The 6,750-nt window shown below is 41.6% G+C and overlaps 1 long non-coding RNA gene across 1 annotated transcript in view; it reads left to right on the top strand.

Annotated features, from left to right (window-relative positions):
* The window catches only part of LOC105530975, a 61,941-nt gene that overhangs the window by 49,086 nt on the left and 6,105 nt on the right, over window positions 1-6,750 (top strand). The gene's annotated exons all lie outside the window — the stretch shown is intronic.

The raw sequence follows: 6,750 nt of genomic DNA, 5'->3' as shown, positions 1-6,750 counted from the left end.
GGACATTTGTGTTGTTTCTAGTTGGGGCTATTATGAATAATGCTGCTATAAACACTCATGTATATGTTTTGTTGTGAGTTTTTTTTTTTTTTTTTTTTGAGATGGACTCCCACTCTGTCACCCAGACTAGAGTGCAATGGCGTGATCTTGGCTCGCTGCAACCTCCACCTCCCAGGTTCAAGCGATTCTCCTGCATCAGCTTCCTGAGTAGCTGGGATTACAGGTATCCACCACCACACCCTACTATCATGTACATGTTTTTGTTCGGACATATGTTTTTATTTCTCTTGGGTAAATATCTGGAAGTAGAATTTCTGGATCGTATGATAATGAATCTAACTTTATTTACTTTTGAGACAGAGTTTCGCTCTTGTTATCCAGACTGGAGTGCAATGGCATGATCTCGGCTCACCGCAACCTCCACTTACCCGGTTCAAGCGATTCTCCTGCCTCAGCCTCCCTAGTAGCTGGGATTACAGGCATGTGCCACCATACCTGGCTAATTTCGTATTTTTAGTAGAGATGGGGTTTCTCCATGTTGGTCAGGCTGGTCTCGAACTCCCGACCTCAGGTGATCCACTGCCTCGGCCTCCCAAAGTGCTGGGATTATAGGCATGAGCCACCGCACCCAGCCATAATGAATTTACCTTTATAACATAATGCCATGGCCCCAGCTACTATACCATTTTGTGTTCCTACAGCAACATCTGAGAATTCCAGTTGCAACTTATCTTTGCCAACACTTGGTAGTGTCAATCTTCATGATTCCCCATTCTAGTGTGTAGTGGTATCTCACTGGAGTTTTCATTGGTATTTTTCTGATGAATAATAAAGTTGAGCACATTTTCATATGCTTATAAAAAGTTTTAATCAAAGTATTTGTCAAATGAAATACCAAAATGCGGTTATTGGAAAAATGATTTGCAAACAGAGAAACTTGAAGTTTATCCTTTCATAAGCACAGTGAGTACTGAACAAATTAAACAATAAGCCCTCAAATAGTATACAATATTAATGCTGAAATTCTGTAATTGCATTTTAGAATATCTCAACTTGCAGGATGGATCTTTTGCTGAAGCACCTATTTTTAATTAGATAAATTTATGTTCTGTACTGGAATAAAATGAAATTGTGGAAGCCCATAATTGTGTGGAATCATAAATAGAGACAATTTATATTATGAAGTTGTTCTTATGAAATATTTGTTGAAGAAAGCTACTCTGAATGGAGACAAAAAAGACAGCATCTGTGAAAATATTGAGGCTGAAATATTTATACATTTCAATGCACAAAAACATAGAATGATGAATATCCTTGTATTAGTTTGCTAGGGCTTTTATAACAAAATATCATAGACTGGGTGACTTAAAACAACAGCAATTTATTTCTCACAAATCTGAAGGCTGGGAAGTCCAAGGTGTCAGCAGGTTTGGCTTCTTCTGAGGCCTCTCTCCTTGGCTTGCAGACGGCCACCTTCTTGCTGTGTCCTCACGTGGCCTTTCCTCTGGGTAGGTTAATCCCTGGCGTCTCTTTGTGTATCCAAATTTCCCTTAGAGGACACCAGTCAGATTGGATTAGGGGCTACCCTCATACCCTCATCTTAACTTAAGCACCTGTGTAAAGTCCCTATCTCCAAATAGGGCCACATTCTGAAGTACTATGGGTTAGGACTTCACCATATGAATTTGAAGGAGCAGGATACAATTCAGCCCATAGCAATCCTCCATTTAGCAGACCAGGTTCTGACATTCCTTTAACTTCGATATAATGCAGGAGGAGACATGACCACAAACATCTGGTGAGAGATAAATATCGGGCAGAAAGTAGCACCCTGTGCCCTGCAATCAGGAACCACCCTGTGTTATGTGCTTTTCTACGTGTCACTGTTGATCTGTCAAGCTCCGAAATGTAGCTATTGAGGCCAATAATATCTACCTGACCCTCTCACATTGGCATCTTTTAAAAAATAGTTTTATTTCTACTGTTTATAAAATACATGCTCATTGCAAAATAAAAATAAAATGCTAGTGAAGAATACAAAAGAAAAAAAGGATCACCTCCAAAACACACCACCCAGCAATAGCCACTGTTACCATGCTGGATATATGTCCATCAAAATGTTTTCTCTATACAAACAACTTGTATGCTTTTAATACAAAAAATAGAAATCACTATATATATGTGTGTGTGTATATATATGTGTATATATGTGTATATATATGTGTGTATATATGTATATATGTATGTGTATATATATGTGTGTGTGTGTATATATATACACACACATACTCTTTTTCAGCTTTTAAAATTGCATATATTTCAGGTGTACAATGTGATGTTTTGATACACATGTGAATATGGTCCAGCATATGAACATATCTATGTCCTAACGTAGTCAGCTTTCCTTTTCTACTTAACATCATGGACATCTTTCCTTTCAATAAATAGATACCTTAAGAACTATCAAAGGCCGGGAATGGTGGCTCACACCTGTAATCCCAGCACTTTGGAAGGCCAAGGCAGGAGAATCGTTTGAACCTGGGAGGTGGAGGTTGCAGTGAGCCAAGATCGCTCCACTGCACTCCAGCCTAGGCAAGAAGAGCGAAACTCTGTCTCAAAACACACAAACAACAACAACAAAAATCCCAAAATTTAGGCTGGCTACCCCACCCTGACCCCGGTACTAGATTGTACTTAGATTCATTGGAACATGGTAGAAATTTCAGGACCAAAAGCAGCAAAGACCACTCAGTGCTAAGCAGAGTTCAAGCATTTGCCCCTACTGTTCGCAACCCTCTGCCTAAATGTAGGATACCAAATGTTGCTGAGCCTCAAGTTAGGGAAGCTCTCTCAGTGATGTGGAAGTAGACAAGGGGCCTCTGATATCCTGCAGGTCTGTTTCTGCAGGCCTGGGGAGATTGTCTTTCCAAGGTGGGAGCTGCCCTTACCTCTTTAACTTTCCTCCAGGCTGAAATTGTGAACCTTGGCCACTCCCAATCACAATTCTCTTCTCTCATTTGGGACACTGAAGGGAATCTTTCACCCCGAATTGTCAAATAGAAATATAGAAAGCAACTCAACATAGCCTCCAACAACCAGGAACTGTAGAAAAGGAATTTGCAAACATTGCACATTCTCCTTTGTTGCTTCAAATATGTGGTATCTTCTAGGAAGTGGACCCAGAGGTGAGTGAATAAGAAAAGCAGATGTTTGTCCTAGTCTGTTCATTCCATCTCCAAACAAGATAAAAATTACAGGGTAAAAGGTTCATCAGTCCAGTAACACAAAATCCTCTCATCTTTTTTTTGGAGACACAGTTTCACTCTGTTGTCCAGGCTCAAGTGCAGTGGCACGATCTTGGCTCACTGCAACCTCTGCTTCCCGGGTTCAAGCAATCCTCCTGCCTCAGCCTCCCAAGTATCTGGAATTACAGGCACCAGTCACCATGTCCAGCTAATTTTTGTATTTGTAGTAGAGATGGGGTTTCACCATGTCGGCCAGGCTGGTCTCGAACTCCTAGCCTCTAGTGATCCGCCCACCTTAGCCTCCCAAAGTGCTGGGATTATAGGCGTGACCCACTGCGCCTGCCCTTATCCCCTTATCTTCTTCTTCTTCTTCTTTTTTTTTGAGACAGGGTCTCACTCTGTAACCCAGGTTGGAGTGCAGTGAAATGATCTCGGCTCACTGCAACCTCCACCTCCCAGGCTTAAGAGATCCTCCCACTTCAGCTTCCCAAGTAACTGGGACCACAGGTGCCTGCCACCACGCCCGGCTCTTTTTTTGTATTTTTGGTAGACACTGGGTTTTGCCATGTTGCTCAGTCTGGTCTCAAACTTCTGAGCTCAGGAGATTCACCTGCCTTGGCCTCCCAAAGTGATGGTATTTCAGGTGTGAGCCACCACACCCAGCTATCAACAAAATCCTTTTAAATAAATGCTAGGTATTCCACTGCCTAATAGAAACTGTGTCATAACTTATCTCTTATTGATAGATCTTTGAGGTTATTTCCAAATTTATTACACAATACATCAATAAACATCTTATACATGTAGTTTGCACTCTTGTCTGAATATATTTTATTAGAGCTGTGTGCAGTGGTGCCTGCCATTAGTCTAGTCCCAGCTACTTGGGAGGATGAGGTGGGAGGATCACTTGAGCCCAGGAGTTTGAGGATAGTCTGGGACAAAAAAGCAAGAAAATATATACTTCCTTAGAATATGTTACCAGAGGTAGAATTTATGGGTCAAATAGGATTACATCCCAGAAATATTATACCAATTTATATCATTTCAATTGTCTTGGGTCTATATCTAGGAATGAAATTGATGGGTCATTTGGTTAACCTATATTTAACTTTCAGAGTAACTGCCACACAGTTTCTCAGACAGTTTTTATAGTAACTGTTGAACAGTTTTTCAGAGCAGCTGCACCATTTTATATGCTCTCAACAGTGTATAAGGGTTCATTTTTTAAAAAAATTATTCATTCATGTATTTTTTAAAATACAGAGATGGGAGTCTTACTATGTTGCCCAGGCTGGTCTCAAACTCCTGAGTTCAAGCAGTCCTCCTACCTCAGTCTCCCAAAGTGCAGAGATTATAGGTGTGAGACATTGCACTTAGGGTTCTAATTTTTTTACACACTGATCAATACTTGTTATTATCTATCTTTTTATTTTATTTTATTTTATTTTATTTTATTTTTTTGGAGACAGAGTCTTACTCTGTCACCCAGGCTGGAGTGCAGTGGTGTGATCTCAGCTCACTGCAACCTCTGCCTCCTGGGTTCAAGCAATTCTCTTGCCTCAGCCTCCTGAGTAGCTGGAATTACAGGTGCCCACCACATGCCCGGCTAATTTTTGTATTTTAGTAGAGATGGGGTTTCACCATGTTAGTTAGGCTGGTCTCGAACTCCTGACCTCAAAGGATCCGCCTGCCTCAGCCCCCCAAAGTGCTGGGATTACAGGCATGAGCCACAGCGCCCCACCTATCTGGCTTTTTTATTATAACTATACTAGTAGGTATGATGTGGTATCTCACTGTGATTTTGGTTTGCATTTCTCTGATGGCTATTGAGGTTGAGTATCTTCATGTGCTTATTGGCCATTTGTAAATCTTCCTTTAAGAAATTTCTAAGGCCAGGCACAGTGACTCACACCTGTAATCCCAGCAATTTGGGAGGCTAAGGTAGGTGGATTGCTTGAGGCCAGGAGTTGAAGACCAGTCTGGGCAATATAGTGGGACCCCATCTCTACAAAAAAGTGAAAAATTAGCCTGGTGTGGTGGCAATGCACCTGTAGTCTCAGCTACTCAGTGGGGCTGAGATGGGAGGATCCCTTGAGCCCAGACAGTTGAGGCTGCAGGGAGCTATGATTGTGTCACTGCACCTCAGGCTGGGTGAGAGTGAGATACTGCCTTAAAAAAAAAAGACGAAGTCTAACTTCAAATAGGATAGGGAGATACATTCTTCCCATAGCTGATTATATATAGGTAATTAAAAATCAAGTCTATCATATAAGTATTTTATATATATTAATTTGTTTAATTCTCTCAACAATTCCCTGTTGCTATCTTCATTTTACAGGTAAAAAAAAAAACCCTGCAAACCCTTATAAGCTTAGAAATTCAAAGTCACTGAGCTCATAAGGGCAGGGCCGAAATGCCTGGTTTTAAGACCAGGAGCTCCAGCTCTATTGCCCATGCTCTTTAAGACAACTAAAGGGGACAAAGGAATTTGTGGTGGAAAACTAGGACTGGCACAACCAGGCCCCACTTTCCAAAGGCACAATCACCACCACTATGACTATATCACCCTCATGTTACCCCAATTAGGATCAAATCTCACCCACCCACTTACGGAGATTTTAGAAGGGCAAAAGAAAGAGGTAAGGGGAAAACGAAGATGAAGATGATTGAAATGAAATGAAAGTTACCAAAAGCCCAAGAGGATAAGTCGTCTGCCACATCTTACTTCAAAGTGGTTAACAAGAGATAGAGCATAAGCACTGTCCCATCTGATGCCAACTAGAAACTGCTGTCCTACCTGTACGTACTGGTGCCCTCTGGCTCAGAATCAGCCCTGTCCTTAGCCTTGCCCTCCAGAGTAGACATCTTTTTCTGGAACTATTGGAGAAAGAAGGTATTTTTTTTCTGAGTTTGCCAAGAAGACAAACTAGTGGCAGGTATTTTGTCACCTCTAGAGATTGGCTTGTCTGAAAATGAAGCCACTCTAGAGGAAAGCAGGCAAGACAGGAAACAGGCAAACCAATCCTTTGACACTTTGGAACTCCTGGATCTAGCCACTCCTGAAGTCAAATATGACCTAGATTTTCAGTTGTGTGAGCTAATTAATTCCTTTTTTTTTTTTTTTTTGAGACGGAGTCTCGTTCTGATGCCCAGGCTGGGGTGCAGTGGCACCATCTCAGCTCACTGCAACCTCTGCCTCCCAGGTTCAAGCAATTCTCTGCCTCAGCCTCTCGAGTAGCTGGGATTACAGCCACCTGCCACCACAGCTGGTTCATTTTTATATTTTTAGTAGAGGCGGGGTTTCACTGTCTTGGCCAGGCTTGTCTTGAACTCCTGATCTCATGATCCACTCGCCTCAGCCTCCCAAAGTGCTGGGATTACAGGCATGAGCCACCATGCCCAGCCATCAATTCCCTTTTTATGGATAAGAAGTTAAGCTGAATTTCTAATATCGAAATAAAATAATCTTATATACCCACAAAGTCTTCCCCTCTTTTTTTCTTTT

This window comes from Mandrillus leucophaeus, unplaced genomic scaffold (assembly GCF_000951045.1).
Source record: "Mandrillus leucophaeus isolate KB7577 unplaced genomic scaffold, Mleu.le_1.0 Scaffold858, whole genome shotgun sequence".
NCBI classification, from domain to species: domain Eukaryota; kingdom Metazoa; phylum Chordata; class Mammalia; order Primates; family Cercopithecidae; genus Mandrillus; species Mandrillus leucophaeus.
This window is presented reverse-complemented; position numbering and strand designations above follow the sequence as displayed.